The sequence below is a fragment of the Ambystoma mexicanum genome, chromosome 2q, assembly GCF_040938575.1.
Source record: "Ambystoma mexicanum isolate Mex_15411 chromosome 2q, UKY_AmexF1_1, whole genome shotgun sequence".
Taxonomy (NCBI): domain Eukaryota; kingdom Metazoa; phylum Chordata; class Amphibia; order Caudata; family Ambystomatidae; genus Ambystoma; species Ambystoma mexicanum.
In genome coordinates this window covers 1,026,724,080-1,026,747,089 of record NC_090924.1, presented here as the reverse complement: position 1 = coordinate 1,026,747,089, position 23,010 = coordinate 1,026,724,080, and the positions used below count along the sequence as shown (strand labels likewise).

At 47.6% G+C, this 23,010-nt stretch overlaps 1 protein-coding gene across 1 annotated transcript in view; it reads right to left on the bottom strand.

Annotated features, from left to right (window-relative positions):
* CFAP69 (cilia and flagella associated protein 69) overlaps positions 1–23,010 on the bottom strand; it is a 1,486,345-nt gene that overhangs the window by 715,296 nt on the left and 748,039 nt on the right. The gene's annotated exons all lie outside the window — the stretch shown is intronic.

Below are 23,010 nucleotides of genomic sequence, written 5' to 3'. Positions count from 1 at the left end.
AGAGCCTCATGGCCCGAGGGCACCATACCACCCTTGCGCCATCCTTCAGATTTTTCAGTAGAGATGACCAGTCCGACGTGAATCTTACACAATTTGAGTATGTGAGCCACTCGAGTGCTAGTAGATTCCACATTTTTGCCACCCATTCATGGTCCTGTGGAGGGTCCCTTGCTTTCCATTTGCGGGCCAGGACTAGTGCTGCTGCCATCATCATTATTGCATATAGCTTGCGAACCGCCTTGGTCTTGATGGAGTCCAGTGTCCCCCCCCAAACTCATCAGCGCAAGGCCCTTGTTTCCCCTGTAGTTGAGTCCCAGGACTTGGTTGACTGCCTCCAGGATCCCCGCCCAATATTTCTCGATTTAAGGACATTCCCACCATGTGTGATCATGTGCCCACTGCTCCACGTTCCCTCCAGAAGAGGTGGGAAGCCCTGGGTATATTCTGTGAAGTTTCGAGGGGGTCATGTACCACTGGGTTACCACTTTCAACCAGATCTCCCTTATTTGGAGGAATCTTGTTAACTTGGGAATCTGTGTCCATAACCAGGCCCAATCATTCTCTTCAAATGCGCGCCTAGTGGCTACCACCCATTTCTTCATATATGGTCGCGTTGGAGGATCTTCTCCTGCTGTCATATGCTTATATATTGCTGTAATCAAGTGCTTGTCTCCGGGTCCCTGCTAAAATACCTTTCAAAGAGGGTCAGTTGGCGATTTGCCTCTTGCATTAGGGTGGGATGGTGAAGCCAGTGCCTGAGTTGAAAGTATCAATACCTTTCCATTTCGCCTAACATGAAGTCTGCTTTACGTTGTTCAAACTGCTTCACCTGACCCTCTCCAAACATATCCCGTACCATCCTGCATCCCCCCTGTTGGCATGCTTTAAATGCAGTTGTGTTATGCCCCGGCGTGAACTGCGGGTTGTCAAACAGTGGGGTGTATGGCGATGGTAAGATGTTAGACGGGCCTCCTGCACCGCTTCATCCCACGTTCGGCCCACCAGCTCTAGGATTGCGCTACTGTACATCCAGATCAGCCTGTCCGGTTTGGGCTTCCACAGAACTCCCTCTAAGTCTTCCCCCAGCAAGGCCCACAGAGCTCCCTCTAAGTCTTCCCCCAGCACCGCCCTATCCATAGACCTCCATATGTTCCCCTGATCGTCTTTTTGCCAATCCTGAAGCACTTTCAGTTGGGCTAACCTATAGTACGCCCTGAAATCTGGTTGACCCATGTCGCCCCGGTCCGTAGGGGCTCTCATCAACCTAGCCGCCAGTCTCAGAGGTTTGTTGGCCCACACAAACCTGTTGGTCATTTTATTCAGGGCCCTGAAAAAAGCTGGTAGGATATGTACCGGTAGGGCTGAAAAACAGAACAACAGTTTTGGAAATACGACCATTTTTAGATCATTTATATGTCCTGCCACAATACCGCTAGGGGGCCCCAGTCTATTCTTAAGCATCTCCAGCAGGGGTGGATCGTTAGCGTGGTACAATTGTTTGATTGTTGTGGCCAATTTTATTCCCAAGTAGGTGATAGAGTGCTCAACCCATCTCTAGGGGGAGGTTTCCTTCAGGGCGGTGGCTGCTGTCGTTGAGATAGTGAGAGGATTTCTGTCTTGGAGGCGTTGATTTTCAGACCCGCCACGCTGTCAAATTGGGAGAGCTCACTTTTTACCACTGGTATAGCAATGTTCGGCTAGGTCAGGGATGATAATATATCATCAGCGAATACTGCAATTTTATGAGTTTCCCCCCGTGAAGGGCACTCTTGTTATATCCCGGTTAGATCTAACCGCTTCGAGGAAAGGTTCCAAATGAAGCGCATAGTGGATTGGAGACAGCGGGCACCCCTGCTTAGTGCCTCTCTCAACAGTCACTGGGTCCGTTAATTGCCCGTTCACCGCTAAGCAGAGAATTGGGTTACGGTAGGTGGCCCTGATCTTGTCCAAGAATTTGGGCCCAAAGCCCATTCTACGCATAGTTGCAAAGAGGAAGCCCCACTTCACCCGATCAAAGGCCTTCTCTGCGTCAATCGCCATGAGGAGAGCGGGGATTCCCCTTTTGTGGGCCTTCTCTATCAGATCCACCAGCCTCCTGACATTGTCGCTGGTCTGCCGGCCCCTGACAAAGCCTCAGTGGTCTGGGGGACCAGTTTAGGGATTATCTGTTCAAGTCTTGTTGCTAGGATCTTGGTGTGTATCTTAGAATCTATGTTTATCAGGGCTATGGGACGGTAGGAAGTGCATTCGGTGGGTATTTGCCTTTCTTGTGGAGAAGGACGACTTTTGCCTCCTCCATTGATCTTGTAATGGCGCTATCCCAACCCATTTGGTTGAAAAGAGTGGTTAGGATTGGAATCAATGTTTCCTTATGAGTTTTATAGAATTTTGCTACATACCTTTTTGCTGGCGATTTAAGATTAGTTAGGGATCTGATTGCGGCCCTACCTTCGTCCTTCGTGATGTCCCTTTCTAGTGTTTTGTTTTCCTCTTCAGATATGCGGGGTATATTGAATCTCTAAATATTTTAGTTGGCGTGTCTGTGACGGGTTGTCGGATGCATACAGAGAGTAGTAGAATCGGGTAAATTCCCATTTGATGCCCTCATTGTTGGAGCCGATACCCCCTCGCCCCACCTTGATTTTCAATATTGTTTTGTCTTTCTGTTCCCTTCTAAGCATTCTCGCCAGCAGACGATGTGCCTTATTAGCTTTAATATAGTATTTTTGCCTGAGGTATAATAGATTACATTCCACAGCTCGGGTCTGGATTAAGTCTAATTGCCCACAGACTGCCCTGTATGCTCTTTTGGTGGCTGGGATCTGATTTGTTCCCATTTTGGCCATTATCACTTTAAGTTCCTCTTCTAGACGCGCCTGCTCTAGTCTTAATTCCCGGTCCCTTCTCGCTTTGATTGCTATTATTGTCCCTCTCAAGGTAGCTTTAAAGGTGCCCCACCTAACCTGGAGATTTGTGTACCCTACAGTATTATTCACGAAGAAGCGTTCTATTTCCTGCTAAACCTCCCGGACAAGTAGGTGGTCTTTGAGAAGGGGTGTCGGGTAGAGCCATTTCCACAGCCCTGGGGGTCTCCCCTTCGCTTTCAAAATTATGGTTAAGGAGGCGTGATCAGACAGTATAGTAGTGCCGATGGAGATGTCTAGGGCCCTTCCCAGGAGGATGGCTGAGAGCCAGATGTAATCAATTCTTGAATGGGAGCAAAGGGCGTGCGAGTAGAAGGTGTACCCCTTTTTCTCTCCTTGTATCCGCCTCCAAGCATCGACTAGGGCCACGTTACAAATTTTAACCTTCAGTTCATGTGTTGGTCTCCCCTTTAGCCGGATCCCATGTGATATTGAAATCGCCGGTAAGGATGATGGGAAATTTGGCGAACCTCTCAAGCTTTTCTAGGGCAGTTTGAATAAAGAGATCTTGTGCTGTGTTCGTCGCATAAAGAGTCGCCATCGTAAAGAGTGGCCGCTAGATACCTGCTTTGGTCATCTGAGTCCTTACCTGTAATATGCAGGTCTAACCCATCCCTCAGGGCTAACAAGACCCCTGCTTTTTTGTCGGATTGTGTGGCTTGGAGTGTTAAAGAGTAGCCCCATATTTTAACCCTCCCTCTGTCTAGGGAACAAATGTAGGTCTCTTGCAGTGTGATGATGTCCGGTCGTTGGCACCTGATATAGCGCTCTTATTTCTTCCATTTTACCAGAGAGTTTAGGCCGTTAACGTTAAGGGAGAGGATCTTCATTTCCCCACTACTAGGCATATTGGGTCGGGAAGTCCTGCATTGTTTTAGGACTCAAGTTGTAGCATCGAATTGGCCTCCCAGGCGCTCACCCCTTCCCCCTGGGCCCTAAGATCTGATTCTCTTCTTCTGCAGCTAGGGCTCCCTCGAACCACCCTCCCTTTTTGCTCTCCCTCTCCCCCTCCCCCTCCCCCCTTGGCAGGTCTGAGCGACTGGCCAGTGGCCCCCCTCAAATCGGAACCTCGGGAGTCGTTCCACAGATTGCCCCCAGTTGGTACAACGCAGGATATCCCAATCCCATTCCAAGATATGAGTCTCCCCCTGCCCCCACCCCCAAGAGCCCTCTGTGTACCTTAATGTATAACTGTGGCTGTGATTATCAACTCCTATGCCCTCACAAGGCATTCTCGATCTGATCCGCCATCATCACCCTGCGAGTCGTCGATTGCGGTGGTGCTGTAGTCAATCTTGGGCCTCCTGTTCCTTCCTTGGCAGCGGCCCTCGTAGATGTGGTTGGGCGTTGTTTCTCCTTGATTTTTTGGACCGGGCGGTAGACCATTCCCAAGGTCTGCATCCAGTCCGTTGAGCAGAAGATGGGGTGGCCGGCGGAGGAGCATCTTCTTCCAGGCCCAGGAGGGCGATGCCCTATTCGCATGAAGTGATGTTCTGGGACTTCTCCTTCCAGTCAAATGTCAGGCCAAAGGGTTGTACCCATCTGTACCGTATATCCTGAGCCCTTAAGTAAGTCAGAACTGGCCCCATTCTTCTCCTTTTGGTTAAGGTTGCTTGGGCTAGGTCCTGATATAGTGCCATCTCTGCTCCATTATATGTGATCTGGCCGACCTCCCGTACTTTCGAGAGTATTTGTTCCTTCAGAGCATAACTATGCATTGCCACCAGGATGTCTCTTGTTCTAGAGCCAAGTTCTGGTCTTCTGGGTCCTACTCTATGTATTCTGTCGAAGACTGTGTCCGCCGCCCCTGCAGCTTTCATGAGATCAGAAAAGATTCCCTTTACCACTTGGTGCAGATCCCGGTACTGGGGATCCTCTAGAAGAGCCTTAATTCGGATATTCGAGTGCCTAGACCAATTTTCCAAGTCTTCCACCTGGAGTTCCAGGTTGTATGTAGCTGACGCCAGTGTGTCCAGAAGGGAGTCGGTCTTCCTTGCATCCTCAGCCAGGTCCTGGATGGTCCTCTCGTTCGTATCGAATCTTTCCTCTATCTTGTTAATATCCCTCTTGATCTCATGAAGGCCTTCAGCTGAGAGCGTCCATTTGCTTTTGGCCGGCTGTGGTGATCTTGTCGACTATGTTGGCCAGGAGATGTTTCAGTGCTGATTTTGTAACTGGTTGCTCAGGATCTTCCCTGTGCGCTGGGGAATCCCCTATAGACCACTCACTGGGACAAGTCCCCTGGGGTTCCTCTGTGTCCTTGGCCCATATATTGGCCAGCGTGCCCTCCTGCGCTCTCCTGGACGGTCTCTGGGGGGGTTGGATGTCCTTGGCTTTATTCTTGGACATGCCATTGGTATCTTGGAGTCCTGTGGTCTGCAGATCGCCCTCTTGGCCCCTTCAGAGGAGATGTTCGCCTGGGGAGCCCTTGCATGCCATCAGTTCTTCTTGTGGAAGGGGTACCTTCCAAAGCCAGATGGCTGTGCTAGGCAGGCGAGGCAGGCAAGTCGAGGGAAGGGGTGCCTGTTCGTGGCCGCCTGTAGATCTGGATAGTCCCCAGCTCACGCCTCTCCTGCCCAGATGCGCTTATAGGTGCGGGTCAGATTCCCCACCCCACCGAGGCCGCAATGCCTGGGCCTGTGCTCGGCTGCCCAGGAGGGATTTATGCTTGTCCCAGGGGGCCCGGAGGTCTGGCTGGCCGTAGTGCCCCTGCGCTGGTATTGTAGGCATTGAGTGCTGGAGGGGGAGCGCAGGCTGGCCCAGAGCGCAATTGGTGGGGGGAGAATCTTCGGAGAGGGGCCCACTTCTCCTCTCCCAGCCCTTCTTGCTTGCGCTTCTGGTGCCATCGGCGGGGTCTAGGGATCGGGCAACATGGACCCCAGCGTTCGTGGCAGGTGGGTCAGCGAGAAGCGGGGGCTGTCCCCTATAGCGCCATGTCCCGATGTGTAGTTCCTCAGATGGATATGCAGGGAGGCCAGCGGAGAGGAGCCGCTGCGCGTACCTTGTTAGCGAGCGAGTTTATCCAATGTCCTCTCCCCCACAGACATGGCCCGTTGTGGTGACGGCACCCTCCAGTGCTTGTATCCCCTTCAGGGCCGTCTTCAGTGCGGTTCTGTTTGCCCCCTGTTGCCCGTCGTCCTGGGGTGAGGTGGGAGGAATTAAGTTGCAGGGCCTCCCGACCCTGCACTTGACTGTCGTGAGGTCCGCTCCTCTTGCGTTGCACCTTGGCTGGACTGGGCAGGTCTGGTCCTCCATTGATTGTGGTCCCTGGGGCCGCTGGTTACCAAGTCGCGCTCCCCCCAGTGCCCCAGCGGGCCTGGGCCGACATCCGTCATATCCACGGAGCCGTCCCAGCTCCATGCAGGCAGGCAAACCTTAGTCAGGCGCCGGTGGGAGATATGGCGGAGAGGAGGGAGGTCCGCCCCTCAACTCCAGTAGCCAGATCCTCGAGCCCCGCGAGACGGGGTCTCTTGAGAAGGGGAGGACTCCTTGGCACTTCGGTTGGAAACGGGACCAGCCTCTCCAGACTCAGGCTACGTGAGGTGTGCTCGGGGAGGCGCTGCACGAGGGTCCGCGGGTCTGCCTCCGATGGCTGACTCAGTCTCGGTGGAGGGTCGGAAGGGTCACTCAGTGCCCCTGCTCGACTGCGGAGGCCAATGCGCCCTGTTCTTGTCGCATTGGGGAGGGTTTATTGGTCAACAAAAGCGGCAGACAGGGCCTCAGGAGCTCAGTGGCCGCAGTGCTTACAGTATCGCAGCCATCTTAGAATCGTCCAGCACGCTTCTTGCTGCGCAATCCCTCCAATTAGGTTCACATGGGGAAAAGCAGTCTTCCTTCACGCCTTCCACTGCGCAACCTCTGCACTTCAGATTTAGGGGGAACAGGACCCTCTCAGGAAAGGCAGTTGGAATCTGCTAGGTCAAAGTCCTGGCGCTCCTTCTTTCCACCAACTTCTGCCCGGATTGCCAACAATGTGCACATTCTCTGCTGCTGCTACTGCTGTGACTGTTCCAGCCATACCTCGATCTTCATCTAATTGCCTGCACCTAAGTGGGCCTTTTAAACCTCTCTCCTTCCTTCAGGTGTGGGTAATTTTTCTTAACATGTTGACCACTTGTGCAGCATTGTTCTTGAGCCCTCTTCCTTGTCCCAGTATTTGAGGGATTACGGGACTTGTAGTCCCAAACAGAATTAGGTTTTTTTATCAGCTTTTTATTTTCAAGTGCAGATTGATCTCTCCTAAATGCATTTAAGGAAAAGTTACAAGAGTTCATCTGAAAAGGCAAGGTTGTTAATGTAAGCCATTATTTATAGGTTTCCAGTCACTGTACCTCTGGGAGAAAGGGGGATCTTTATCCTTCGAAATCTCAAACGGTCTTTCCTTCCTTGGGATAGTTAAAGATGTCACACCGGCTTTATCCACATCAACAGGTTTACTGTGTGGTTCAAATGCACCATAATTGTTTTGGTACCTTAAAAAAGTCCTTCCCTTTTAATGACAAATACCATATCTTATCCAATAGGATCTCCTCGCCACCCTGTGACTTGTCTCCTCTCAGGTGATTCTTACGCAGTACACCAACCCCAAGGTCAGGATCAAGAAGCATCAGCCTTTCACTGGGCACCTGGGAGGAGGCTTTAGGCAGGGTTTTAGTGAGGGATCCGCAGGATTCATCATAGTACGTTCACGAATCGTGCTCCCGAGCCTGATCGGCTGGCATATGATTTGATGATCAAGAATGGGGTTGCCCAGAAAATGGAGGGAGAGCAACCATGACAACCCCACACTGGTCTCTTCAGAGAGGGAGGCCTTCTGGGCATAAGACAAGCCTTTGCCAAGATGCTTGTTCTTCACCATCTGCAGGGTTGTGTAGTAGAGCAAGCTGGGAAAAGTCCTCTGAATGGAGGATAAGACCCATTACCCTTGCCAGATCTCTGAGCAAACAACTTTCTTCCGCAAGAAAGTCTGGATTTTTCTCCTTGTGGCTCTCGTTTTTTCCACTTGCAGTCTGAGCATAGCCTTGACAGTGTATCTGATAACTGAGAAAGTATCAGCTGAACTGGATTGACCCGCCGACTTCTCCCAGTTTACCAGAAAACCCAAGTCTTGCAACAATTGAACTGCCATGTCTACGTGTGATTGAAGCATCGTCCTGTCCAGGTAGATAATTGTGTGCACCCAGCGCGCCATTTGAGTTGCCACTTCTGGCTTGATTAGTTATGGGAAGCACCAGGGTGCTGAGAATAGCCCAAAGGGCAGGCTTGCACTCCGAGCATGGGCTACTTCACTCAAATTGGAGGAAGCATCTTTCTGGTCAGAAGATTGAAATAGAGGGATAAGCGTCCTTCTGGTATAACTGAGGGATCCAATCCTGCTGCAAGAGGGTGTCTCTGTGTTAGGCAAAGTTTGAATGCAGTACCCTCTGGGACCACTACAAGCAAATATGACCACAGGTGTAAGAAAACCAACCTTTGGTACAAGTCTGTACTATACAGTTTTGGTAGCAGGGCTGAGCAGCCAGGCTTATCTCAAGAGGGGAATGTGAACAGTAATGATGTTACACAGAGGTCTACTATCACAGGTGTTCAAATAAACTCTTACACTTAAGGTTTCTTTGATAAATACTTATTAATTTATTTATCTGTCCGTTATAAAACATTCATAAGAAGGAGGCCATTATATAACGCACAAATATACTATTTCAGAATACTTTTCAAGAAGAGTAAAAGGCAAAGATTATTAGAACATGAAAGGTTACAATTATTCTTAGAGAGTGTAGATATTTTGAGTTCACCAGTAGAGTCAATTCAATTTAAAAGGCTAGGCCAAAGTCAACGGAAAAGTCTCTGCACAAGTTCTCAGAAGTAGTTTGTAAAAAGAAGAATCATATGTTGGGTCACAAGCTGATTAGGCCTGCGAGTTGCAAAAGTTTCAAGCACTTTCACTACGAGAGGTAAGTACTCTCAGTCTGATTTCACAGTACCTTACAATGAAGAAAAAGATGCAGTTGATGACTTCTGTTCCTGGCAGTTCCTGCAGATCTCGCTGTTCCTGTGCCTCAGTCGTGGGGACAAGAGGGAGGACTTTGGGGGACTCCTGCACTGCACTGGGACAGGTCAAAAAGCTTGCAACTGACAAACTTCAATTCCGGTGGCTGTAAGTAACGCACGCAAGCTGGAGTCCCTCTCCCTGGTTATACGATTTCCTGCATCACTCGGAGGAAAATGCAACCAGCTCCGAGATATGTGTCCAGGTGGCTTACTATTGAGTTGATTGGTCCCAAGGGCTTCTCTGTCGAGGTAAACCTGGCAGTTCGGACCTGCAGCAGGGCTTCACTGGGCAAACCAATTGTCCAGGAGTTGCAGCAGCCATTCTCTTCAAGCTCGTCTTCGGTTCTTTGGTTCCAGTGGTCGACTCTGCCTTCCAAGTCAAGACACACGCCTTTTATTCAGTTCTCTCCCATTCATTCCAGCCTAGTTGTCACTCACCCAGCAGGGTGGCTGTCCTTGCCGGACAGTCATCCAGCCAATCACCACAGAGTACATTTGGTTCTCCTAGGAGACTAAGCACAGGGAGTTTGGGGCACCTCCCTCACTTCCTGCCCACCCTAGACACTCGGGTGCCAGAGGCGGTCTTCACTCCTGAAGCCCGGCAAAGGCGAATGAAAAGAGGGGCCAAACTAGGTTTGGCGCGTAGAGACAAACTCTAGAAGGACCTTTCCACAAAGAAATGGTGAAAAAAGAAGACCGGACCTGTTTTTACAGAGGGGGCTCAGACGCCATCTTGAAAAACATTGCTCCCGTGATTTAACGTTCCCGGAGCTACGAATAGTTTGCGGTCGGGAAAAATCATGGTAGTTCATTGTAAAACCACTGCCACCAGCCATTCTGAGGGGAAAGGGTAGCATTTCAATGCTATATCAGTATCTAGACACAGGGGATACTAAGTAACCCCTCTAGCACTCTATTGTAAGATAGGGTGTGCTGGATCTAGGAATTTAAAAGACTGGTAAAGTCAATTTCACTTTACGTACTCTGGGAAACAGTAATTTTGAGAATTCTCCCTAACACTCTGAGTATCTGCATGCCTGCCACCTCGAAGTGAAAGTAAATAAAAAAGTCATTGAACTGCCTTAGATTTATCAATGGCTGCACCTTCCCTTTCTTTCTGATGTATAGGAAATAGGTTACTAATGAAGCCAGCCGAAGCCTGCTTGCTTGCACTATTGCTCCTTTCTGCGGTTGTCCATGATTTGATCGATTCAGAAATGTCTGAGTGGGAAATAACTAAGTCATTTAAACAAAAATGACTTGTTTTTTTTCTCCCACAGACATTTCTGGTACCCCGCACCTCCCACCCCCTTACTTACCCTTTGGCGGCATACTTCGCTGTGTGGCACCGACTCCCTGTTTCGCTGCAACGCCGGTTCCCTTCACTTCCATAGATGAGAACCGGCGCTGTAGGGCGCTTTTTTTTCCTCCAAAACCTTATTGTATCGGGTGCAGGGGACACCACCACAGCCCCCTCACCACAGCCCCCGATGCCATCATAGAGAAGTTTTCGAACTGCTTAAATTTGAACATATATACCATTCATGGGTTTTTTTCCTGTCATTTATGCGGATACCCCTTTCAGTGCCAAGCTTTTCACTTCATTGTCTAATAAACTCTCCTCCTTCTGAGAAAATAGCAGTCTTGCTGGTGCTGGCACTGGGTCAGCAAAGAACTCCAGCTTAAACCCTCTGACTGTTTGATCGACCCAGGCATCTCCCGACAGCTTGTCCTAATTTGCTGCGCAAAGGGCTGTGCGCCCCCCTAATTGTGTATCTGGCCACTGACACTCACCTGCTGACTAAGGCTGTTGTCTCACTGGTCTTTTCCTGGCGCTGTTCTGACCACACCTTCCTCTGAAGGGAAAGAACATATCACTTTTGGTACTGACAATTGGAAGTCTGCTCAGCATGATGCCTTCTATAGGTCTGGGAAAGATCGGAAGAGCGGCTCCTCTCTCTGCCTGTCATATAAAAAACATTGCAAAAAAAAAAACCTCTTAATTGAGAATTGTGCTGTCTCTAGAGCTGTTGCGGTTCCCACAAACTTTGCAAGCTCTTTGGTGAAGGGCTCTCTGAAGAGCTACCCTTGGAGCCAGCCTCTGAAGAGGCCAGCTCTCCAAGTTTGGAGTCCATTCTAATCAAAATGCTCTTGCTCCTCAGCAGGAAAATAATGCAGTTTGTGTTCCTCAGTAGGCAGAGAGCTTTTAGCCCACCCGGCCAGATTTACAGGCTCGCCTATATTTTTTGCTCTCTGGGCCAAATCCAAGATCTTAGCAAGTGGCCAGGTAATGTCCAGGAACTTATCCTGGCAGGCCTCCCAGGCACAGCCAGTTAATTTCTTACGATCTTCACTGACCTATCCAGGAGGATCCTAGCATCCAAATCTGGAGTTACCTTCACCCTCCTATATCTTTCTGGCCTAATTACGGCCACAGATATTTGGCCCTCAATCTTGCTCCGATGTCTTTTTCTAGGAGATTTCCCGTACCCTGCCAATTTCGTGGAGGGAGTCCAATCTAATGATCTGGGATGGATTCGATCCTCTGGATTGAACATATCCAGTCGGGATGGGTTCTGCTCCTTTGAGGTATTGGGATGGGCTTCCTCTGACCACTTTTGTGGTAAACCAGACTCCTGCTCCAGCGGGTCAGGGAACCCTTCAACAGTTCCTGTCCTCAGGGCTTTCGTGTCTGTGTCTTCTGTTTCCTGTTTGCTTTCAAGTCCTCTCTTTGTTTGCCCTTTCTGAACCACCCCAGGGCAGAGTGGGTCCACTGCCGGGGTTATTACCATGTGTCCTCAGTATTAGCATCCTACAGGGTCAGTTGTAACGCTCACCTGATTCCCGCAGAGGCGCCGGTCTTGACTGGGTGAATGCCGTATCTTCAAAGGTGATGTGTAACACACGGTTGGCTCTTTGGGCTGGACCTCTGTGCACTGTATGTCTGACTCGAAGAGTAAGATGTCTGCAGATAGAAAATATGGGATTAATGAACTGGGGTTATTGGGTGCCTCTCTCCTCTTCCCTTTCTCTTCTCCTGTAGAACCCCAAAGGTTAACACCCTCACCTTAGGTAAGTGAACGCCGAGCTCTCCATCTGCCTCGGGGCAGGGTGCCGTAACCAGTTTTTTCACTGGATAAGGGTGCAGGCCTCTTGACCTCGGAGGACTGCTGTCCGTCGTTAACTGCACGAACGGTAAGTTCTGGGCACTTCAAATGTCTTAAAAGTCTTTTGTAATGATATCTCTTGTTTTGCAGGGTTCCGGCGAAGGCGGATGGCGGGCTGATGAGAGTTGAGGATCGAACCCGCGTGAGGAATAGAAGCGCCTGGAAGCACGTAAGTTAGCGCTTGTAGCCTGCTTCACGATGCGCACTAACTGTCCCTTTTATCTTGCAGGTACAAGTTCGGAGCTTTAGAGAAGCTGAAGGGTGCTGGAATACCCACTGGATTCGGCGTGGGAAGGAGTAATGGCACGTGAGTAATAAAGTTGCCCAATGTCTTTAAACGCACCTTCTTTTGTCTTTCAGATGCGGGATGCAGCGCCGAAGGCCTCCGGAGCGTGCGAAGAGCTGGTAAGCTTTTGTCTTTCAGATGCCGGAATGCAGTGCGAAGACCTCCGGAGCATGCGAAGAGTAGGTAAGCCTTTGTCTTTCAGATGCCGGAATGCAGCGCGAGGCGTTGGTGACAGCCGATGGACCAGGTAAGAGATGCGCTGCCACTGAAGACCGTAGTGCTAACCTGTTCTTTCTTTGTCTTTACAGGTGCTGCTGAGGACTGGATTCCAGGATGGTAAGCCTTTGTTCCCTTAGGCCCAGGATCAGAAGCAGAAGACACGATGAGCGTTCTGCTGCAGAGAATGCAGAATAACGCAAAGCAAGATTCATCCATCGGGTGTGGTTTAAATAGCCTCCTGTAGTGCTTAGGTGTCTCCTTCCACAGCCACGCCTAGGTAAGAAAAGAGTTCCTGCTTTCCAGAAGAGTTCCAGTGTTCTGAACCTAGGGAGTGGCTCCTGCCCCACCCAACAGGAAAAGTAGTCCCAAACAGAAGAGGATCAGGGGTTCAACTGGCAGGTAAGTAAGCAGCATGGTCTGCTGCAGGTAAGTCCACCCAAGCATTATGAGCCCGGCGCTTCCAGCGCTGGGACTGGGCATCTTTATGAGCCTGGTGCCACTGGCGCCAGGACAGGGTCCAAAAGGTCCCAATTGGGACTGGCTGGCACTCGGAACCGGGGTTATGGGTCTGCTTCCAAGGGAGTCGGGCAAGTCCTGATCTTTTGGAAGCAGAGATCATGACATCAGTGAAGGATAAGCCATCTTCTGGGCAAGTGTACTTCCCCATTATTATTGCTCATCTTCCTTAGCAGATGTTATTGGTGATTGTGTTCCTTCCAGTCTGCTTCAATGTCATCCAGGTGAATCTGGATGTGGGATGTTGTGACCCAATAGGCTCTGCCCCGCAACATCACTGTGTGCTGCTTTCATCAAAAACAACAGGATGGCCGCCAAAAAGCCCGATGCGCTAAAAATCTCTGAGAAGTGCGCAGGGAAACCTGAAAAATAGGCTGCCAAATCTCTTTTTGCCTATGTGAGTGGTAAAACACGAGATCACACTGCCAAAACCTATCATTGGGCTGCCCACAGAGTGAAATAGAACTGCTTGAAGAGGCAGTGCTGCAGTGCCAGGAAAACCCAGAAGTGTTTTAAAATCCGTTTTTCCCTGGCTGTTGAAAGTGCAAAATCATGGTTCCCAAACAGCAGAGAAGATCCAACATCCTTGTGGGGTGTTCACCATCACCTTATTTAAGGAATCCCCATAAGCACAATGTCAGGAGAAGCACCTTTCATCATAAAAAAAATCCACATTCAAAAGGTGCTTGCCTGGGAAAAATATGTCAGATATGGGCGCAGTACTGCCGCTCGCCTGTGTCCAAGCTGTCATTTACTTATACTGTCAGCTTAAAACTTGTGTCTTAAAATCAAATTGAGGAAAAGAAGAGACTTGCCATCAAAAGCAATATGGGTTGCTACAATTCAATTTCTATGTTTTAAAAAGACTGGAATGAAGAGATCTGTGTGTATATTTGTTGAAAATGTAAATTTTATTTTAGAAAAGACAATTTTAAACAGTGTTTTAAAAGTGAACTAATGTCAGCCACACTGGACTTCAAAGACATTCCACAGCTTCTCCCAAACAAAGGAATCTTCCTCCTCCTCTCTGCTCAGGAACTGGCATTGAGTTGTTAATGGAGGTGGGAGGAGATGTTGGCCTGTTACTCTGAGTGGAGACAAAAGACTCCCTTGACTGAAAGGAAATGCAAATTCGGATGTCAACAAAAACCAACTGCCAAAGGAAGAGAGGCCCAGGTTGCTCTGGCCCAGCCCAACCTTGGAGGCGGGACTAGACAGATATGTGTATCTTAAACTCCAAGGAAATATCTTTTTGGAAAAAGACTCAGAAAACTGTAAAATCTGTATTTTATAGGTTGTTCATATGAAAATGCTGCTCACAGTTTGAAACTACTCTGAACCCTGTGCGTTATTCAGAGACCGGACTACCAAAATGTTGATGTTGTAGCAATTGTGATAATGCTAGGAATATGAACATTTACAGGATTATGCCCAGATGTCATGCGAATGTATGTGGAAAAATGTGACACTGGGTAACCAACCAAAAGCATGAAAAACGGTCAATTTTGAACCGAAAATCTCAAGAAGATGGCACTCGGATGGATAAGCACTATTAAATCTGTGATGCGAATATGTATTATTAGCAAGTTGGTGATTTTGTAAATATGCTTTATATTAAAAATAGATTTTCTGTATAGAAACAAAGGGGAGGTTTGTCCTTGGATTGTAAATTGCAGCATCACTAGGACACTCTATTTCCTTCTCAAATCAGGAGAGGGGAAATACTCTGACCAATCGGATTCCCAACCCTTTGGGAAATACATAAATAGGGACAGTCTAGGACCTAGACACAGAGACACAGATTCACCCATCAACAAATTTACTGCCGAAGCGCTCTGCAGGAGGAACCCAGATCCAAGACTCCAGAACTCAAAGCAGAAGGACCAATTCTAAAGCTGAACCTTTCTCAGCTTGGCCTTTAAAATCTTGTAACCCGGTTTTACCCCCAGACTTCCAAGAGGCACATCAAAAATTGAACAGCCTGGCTGTGCTGTTTCTGCTTCTTGCCAAGAACTCTTGCCAGAACCCAGAGATCCAAACCAGTAGAGCAGAGCTGTAACCACATAGCTGTAACCCAGAAGCAACCCATCAGATCCATTTCAGAGGCCGTGCAGAGACCAAGTACTGTGCTGAGTGCAGATCCAAGCGCCTGAATCCTGTCTGGTGGGCTAGCAGAATTCCAGTCCAGAACCCTTTGACCAGATCTTTGACGGGCCTATTCCAAACCATAGTTGTGAGTATCTAGCATAGAACTGTCCATAGCCAATCTCTTATCCTTAAGTAATCCTGTCCAACCCATTCTAACATATCCAGACTGCATTGTAGAATCTCTTTTGATTTTCTTGAATCTTTCCCTCAACCATATAGTCCTTTGATAATTGTAGTGATTTGCGCTAATATTTTTGCTGAAGAAAGATAAGTGTCTTGGCAGGCAAAAGTCAGAGCAGAGGCGCCGCTGTTCTGGTGGCTGTCCCGTTGGGTATCTTGCATCTTCATAGCCCCTTAGTGTAATGAAAGTCCTTGTTTGTAGGTCAAAAGCGCATCTTTCATTTGAAAATCTTGACCCTTTTTGAGAAAAATCGACCTCTACCAAAACCTTCATTCTGAACCATGCATGTTTGAAACGAAATTTAAGTGTCAAATTGAAGCCAACATCCTCAGCTTTGAAACAAACCTAAAACGGCATTCCAACTCATAGTTTTTGTAATCGCGTTTCTCGCGCGCTGAACAGTTTACCGCGAATCTGCATTTGGCTCAATTTCATCACATGTAAAATAGCTATTTCTTGCATCCTTCCTCAGAATTCAGTTTCCAATCCGCCAGTCATTCAATCCTCAGTGCTAGTGTTTACCTGAAACTAGACAACACGGCTCCCACTAGTTTTGAATCTCAGTTAGAGAATTAAATCCATTTTCAGTGTTTTTACCATTCATTCCAAACCACATTCAAAAGCATTTGACCTGTTTAAAATCATTCCTGTTTCTCTCTATGATTCCTGGGGGTAATTGGGACTGAAACTGTATTGGTTGAGATTGTATATCACTGAAACCTGTTTTCTCTCCTTCCATCTCTATATTGCATGGGATTGAGTAGTATCAGGGGGAAAGAGTAACATTGCATTTGATTGAACACACAAGTATTATTTCTGTGCTGCATTAATGTCCTATCATTGCAATTGATTGAACTCACACAAAGTTTTATTCTATGCTACATTATTCTTCTCATCCATACTCCTACTGATTAAAGAGATTGTTGATTGTAATATCACCCGACGCTGATCATTGTATAAATATTAATAGTGGGATATCTAGATATTGTTCAAATTCATAAAAGTGTGGTATATATCTTGTTCAAATCCATCAAATAAATCTTTTAACTTTGCAAAACAACCTTCTTCTTGGTTCAGTGAGACCGGGGGGGATTCAAATGGAGGGGGGTGATATAAGGGTACATCATTCAGAAATAAAAGAACTTATAGACACAAATATATAATTAAGGGTTCAATTGTGCATCCCACACTAGGCATTGACTTAGGTGTAGTGCTGGGTTGAAATCACTTACAAGATTTCAACTACTGCTTTCTTTATGGAGTTCTCCACTGAGTCACTTAAAACTCTTTAGAAGTTCTCAGCCAGGTTGATAGCCAGTTCTAACTGTTCCTCTGCTGAGAGATCTTGGTCAGCCCATGCGATTGCCTAGAGGAGGATCCTGCTTCTTTTATACCTCATTCGGCTGTTCCTGTTTTTTTTTACCTAGTCAGGGTTTAGGAGTATGTGCCTTCTATTTGGAGGGTCCACGGCCAGGGTTACCCTCCGGTGTCTTTCGTAACACCTCTTTCAGGAATGAGAAGGTATATTTTAGCTGATAGGAAGCAGCAGTATTTACACCCTAGGAGGTCAGTGAAGTTCTAGCCTGCTGGGCGAGTGTACCTCCGCCATTCTTACTGCTCCTTTTCCTTAGCAAAAGTCCTGGGCACATTTTCCTTCCAGTCTGCCTCAATGTCATCCAGGAGAAACTGGATGGGCACCAACATTTCAGCCATTGCGTTCTTTATGTAGTGCTCCAAACAGTCTCCTAAAACTCTTTTGAAGCTCTCAGCCAAGTTGATAACCTGGTCTAACTGCTCCTCTTGCAAGATATCTTAGTCAGCCCACATGATTGCCCAGAGGAGGAACCCTCTGCTTTGAGAGCTTTTTTATTAAATCTTTTATTCATAAAAATAATCACAGGGAAAGCACACAAATGCTTACAATATTTACCATTGATAACAGAGTGCAGTACACTGGTCCTTTACAATGGGGTGAGAGAATGTGACTTGAAGACCAGATGTTGCAGGGAGAGATGGAAACATAAACCTGGGACGGAAGGGTTTAGGAAATGCTGAATTAAGGATGGAGGCGTGACAAAAAAGTGTGTTAGGGTTGTCCATGAAGGGTGGGGAGAGAGGGGGGAAAAGGGTGATACGGTATCGTAGAGTGCTAGGAAACAGGTTCTTCAGAAAGAAGGAGAGCTGGTTCTGCTACTGTTGCTGTTTTTTTTCACCTCTTACATCCACCCGTTTCCATCCCCACTTCATTCTCCTATTGACATTTCTGTACTGAAAATGCACCGGAAGCCATTCTGCATGGTCTTGGGTGTCAGCACAACCAAGGTCCGTTCACCACCTGGCGACCTGTCGCTGGTCAGGTGGCAGTCCGCTCACTACTGGCTGGCCCACAGCGAGTGCTTGTCAGTGGGGCACACTGCTCAGCTCCTCTTTGGTGGATCAGCTCTCTGTTCTACCCAGGCTGCTTCATTGAAGCGCCCCCACTACAGCCGGATCTGGATCAAGGCCTCTCACCTTCAGAGCTGCACAGTCAGTTGTGTCGGCTCTGGAGCTGCTCTAGATTATTGGCGGCTCTGCTCCGTATTCGGTTACCTTTATGAAACACGTACACTTTATCTAGTCCTGTGTCATTCATATGCTAGGCAAACAGAATACTTATCAGCTGCTTGAGCAGCAAAGAAAGGGGACTCTGGGAGGCAGTCGGAGATTAAGGACAGTCGAGGCCGTGGTGATTGTCCATGGATGTTGTGTGTTTTCTTTCTTAAATGTTGGACTAGATGTTCCCTGGCAGCTTTGGGGAAATGTAGGTTGTGGTTTAAAGTGTTTGCTTTGATCTTTGTTATGAGGCTGCTTGAGGTGTGCCAATGAGGGGGTAGACTTTCAACAGACCTTCTAAATAATCTTTAATCACAGAAATAACAAAGAATGAAAATAGAGAAGGTGGCTTTCTGTAAGCATAAATATCTATAAAATTAGATACCATGCAGTGAAATAAAAAGCATGATTTTCCCAGAGGAAGGAGGTAGGGAAATTCTTCTTGACAAGTAGTGGGATTGTGGCTTTTCTAAAAGGTGCCCTATGTAGAATCTTCTCTGTGCCTAAAGGTATGTATGTGCGGAAGCTGTCAGAATTGTATGTTTCTCAAAGGCTCCTGGATGTACTCGAGCCATGGGCAAAGCAACACTGCAGCCATAGCTGGGGAGATGATGCAATGAAAGCTATGAGAGATTGTGATTGGCTTGCACATATTAAGAAGCCCATAAGGCTATCCTCCCATGATGTTAGTCAATGCCCGTGGCACTAACATGCCCAGTGATGCATGAGATGTCACCAATGAAGGCATGGCTTCCTTACCTCAGAACCAAAATGAGGGTCCAGCAGGTACTGGTCACCAGATTAGGTCCTATTGCATATAAAGGAAAGAACCAGTGCAGGCTGAGATTGAGTAACTTGGGTATGCCAAATAAAAATGTTCAGGCCTATCATAGTGCTGTAAAATCATGCCCCACAAGGTCAGGGAATGCTCTGTTAAGACGTCCATTGTTAATGTAACCAATTGAATGTATCTTACTGATTTTGTGATAGTATATCAAGGTCAATACTCACCAACCATCCATTATGAAAATGTACACCAAATTTAAATTGCTGGAGAGAACATCTTAGGTCTGCACAACCCAAGGACTGATAACAAATGTCTTCTTTTAAACAAATTCAAATTTTGATAATAAAATCTCATTACGTGGGATACACATATGATACATCAACATGTTCAGTTTAAAAATCCGGTCTCTCCAAGGCCATAGTTCCTGTTCTGTGAATTTCGATTGACAATTAATGTAGAAAGTTCATATCTTATATTACCTGAACCTGTCAACACACCTGGCCTTATTACAAGATTGCCGGTCCGTTAACAACAGTGCCGGTAAGCTACCGGCACCGTTGTTACCGGACCGGCAAACTACAAGGTCTGCGAGCGGTTGCCTTTCAGCCAGGTCTGCCCTTGATGAATGGTGCCGGTGCATCCATCCTCCCCATTCCCATTGAGTCCAATGGGACTCAATGGGAATGGGGAGTAATATTTTTCAACGCCCGGGAAGGGGCAATTACTGAGTCCGCCAGGGCTCTAATGCCCCGTTAATTGCCCATACCCAGGTGCCTGAAATATCAGGACTCTGGTGGCAGCCGTGCCGGCATTTACCGGCACGGCTACCGCCAGGATCGTAATGACCCCCACTGTGTTTTAGCCCCTTTTGAGCATATTTTACATCGCAGCATGTGACTGGGTTGTGCAGACCACCAAAATGCAATATATTGCCCTAATTGGGAAACCCACTTTAGTAGGATAGGAGTTTGTTTCAAAACTCAAAAATGCCCATGTTGTCTATTATAACCTAGACACCAATGTATGTGATATTTTTATTATCCCCTCTACTTTAGGTTGTTATCCAAGTATCGAGTTTACAAGCTTTAATTAAATAATTACTTGCTTCTCAGAAATGTTCGTTTCTGCTGGACGTTCCTCCCATGTAGTCCTCATCTATGATATCTATCTCCCAGTGGTAGCTGCTATTTGGAAACTTTTCCGCAGCCAGGGGCGCAGCATGGCACCATCAGATGCCTCTCGGTGGCTCAGGCCGGACATGTCAGGGCCAGTACATATAGAGATGCTGCACCTCGTGACCTCAGTTCCAACCTTTTTTTTTCCTAGCCCACAGATGCTTATGGGCCGCAGAACTAAGGAGTACAAGCTACCCCAAGAGGGGCAGGTAACGAGGGCAATGAGGAATCTGTGGGAGGAAGGTCCATCAGAACGAACATTACCAAGAGGTAACTCATTTGTTCTTCAGGTTGACTCCTTCTTCCCACAGATTCCTCATCTATGATAGACTTGCAAAGCTTTACAACGATCTGGAGGAGGGAGGGTAGCAAGGACACCACCTAAACTGGAAAACACGGAAGGACAGCTCTGCCAAAACGAATCCAAGCAGTAATGCTCAGCAAACGTGTGGAAGGAAACCAAAGTAGCTGCTTGGCAAATATCCAGAATAGGCACTCCGAATTGCAGAGCCTAGGTGGCAAATGAGCATCTGGTGGAGTTAACCCTGAGACCCTTAGAGTCTCCCGATCAGGTGGCAAGGATGGAAAGGAGATGGTCTTAAGGTTCAACGTAGCAGACTGTACCACCAAACTCTTCGGGGAAGCATGGGCAGAATGATATAGGTGGTCCGAAGGGGCTGGCGTGTACAACCTGGAAAAATGATGAGCGCTTGGCCCACAGTTCCATCACAGGTCCCTCCACTGCCTGATTGAAAGGCAGCAAAGTTTTCTATTTAGGACCTTCATCCAAGATGTTGGTCAAATCATATTGCACCTTAGCCATGAGGGTGCTGACAGCCTCTAGGTGTAAACTACCTTCACCATCAGGCACTGGACAGCAGCCTGTGGCTCGCCTGGGGTGGCAGCAGGGACCATGTCGATCTCTGGCAAGGTGTCCAGACCACTTGCCTCTTGCAAGTTGGCTGCTAGTTCCACCAAGTAACCTTGTGCACCATAAACTCCTCTGGGAAGTCTCGCACTTCCCTGCAGTGGAAGGGTTCCTGCGTGCCGTGGCCTTCACCGAGGCAATAAAGTTATATGCAGCATGTGTCTGATATGGACATCTGATGCTCGCAATACACACAGGGTTTGAACCGTGAAGATCTCACCAGGTTTACCACCACGCCGAACGCGAGAGGCGTACTTACATATTCAGTAACGAAAATGCTAATAACAGTTCCTAGTAACGAGCAGAGTGCATGGAGTGTGGTCACGATGCCTTCTTATATGCTGGCCCCGACTTCATGTCAAGCGTGGGGCTCGTAGAGTCCATTCGAAATTGTAAAATCCAATTTGAATGAATTTTACTGACCTTAACTATAAGCATGTAAAACTCCTCACCATTGTGCTGCTATCATTTATAGATCATGCGGATAATCTCCAAAACAAAGAAATACCTGGAGGCGATCGGAATTCGATGCATTTACAAAACAATTCTACAATGGTGTGTAGTGTGCGTGTAAACACTTCCCTTTGTCACTAATGAGCTGAACAACTGCACATATTTGAATGCAGGGCAGGTGCAAAGACGCTTTCCTTCTAACGTGAAATATCGCCGATATCAATGCTGGAGCTTTTGTTAGGGACACTGCACGCGCAAAAACACTTGTAAGGTGTGTAGTCTCTAGCAGGCGAAAATGCAGTTAACCCAACCTACACGCTGCGACTTACTGTTAGCAACTTCATGTTGGTTCAGTGAAGAATACCAGGGTGCCATATTTCAAGTAAAAATGGCTACAGTGTACACTAGTAACCACAAGAGTGTAGTGTCTCTGGTACATTTATATGAAGAACGGAGTATCCGTTTATAGCCATTTATCACACACTATGTTATATATGATTCTACGTTCTCTTAGAAGAACTAGAACAGAACAGCTTCATATCTTAGTGTACTTAACAGTGCATAGGATTTCTCACTGACAAACAGTGGAATATCATTTGAATTAGAATCCGGTACCCAGACTTGGTGGATTAAATATGCACTTTTTCAGTACCTAATACGTTTGCACTTTAGGGAATTTAGTGGTCTATACAACCCATTAACAATTGCAATGTATTGTTTTGACAGTGTAGTGATGATTACGTGTTCATAAATGTTAAACACATTCAATGTGCTTAGAAGGCGATTGTTCATCTTGATGAACCCCCAAAGGGAACAAGAGAAAAATAAGCTGAAATTGGGCAGGAACACAGTGTTAACAGGTTGAGATGATACAAGATATGAAATATCTACATTAATTACCCATCAACAGTTGCACAACAGAAACAGTGGCCTCAGAGACACCAGATGTTTAAGCTGAACACATTGATGTATCAGATGTGTATCCCGTGCAAGAATACTTTTTGTCCCCCAAAAAATTAAGATTGTTTAAATGAAGAGCTTTTGACCAGTCCTTAGGTTGTGCAGGCCTAGGATGCTCTCTTCAGCAAACTACGTTGGGTGTACATTTTCCTAATGGATGGTTGGTCATGTTACCAGATGAACGAGAGGAGCCCCTTTAAGGATGAGGAGACTCAGGACGATTGGAGGGAGCAAAAGGTGGGAGGGACGGCGGCAAGGCAGGGGCAGTATGGAGAAGGAAAAATGAAGAGAAGGTTGTGCGGAAACTGGCTCCTATGTTATCTGTGTGAGGCGCGTATTAAGGCATAGTTAGGGCCTAACAACTGTCGAGTGCCCGCGTTGTGCAGCAGGTCAGGCACACAAGCCTTCAAGTGCGGCGGGCAGAAAGGAGCCCAGCAGAGTGACCAGCGAAGTAAAACCAGCAGACCGGACCGAGGCAGAAGTGCGGTATGAAAAGACGGCCCAGCTGAGGGTCTGGGGCGGGCGAATCGGAACCCAGCAGAGTGACGGGTGAGGAAAACCCAGCAGACCAGACTGCGGTGGGAGTGCGGCACGTGAGGATGGCCCAACTGAGGAGCAGGTGA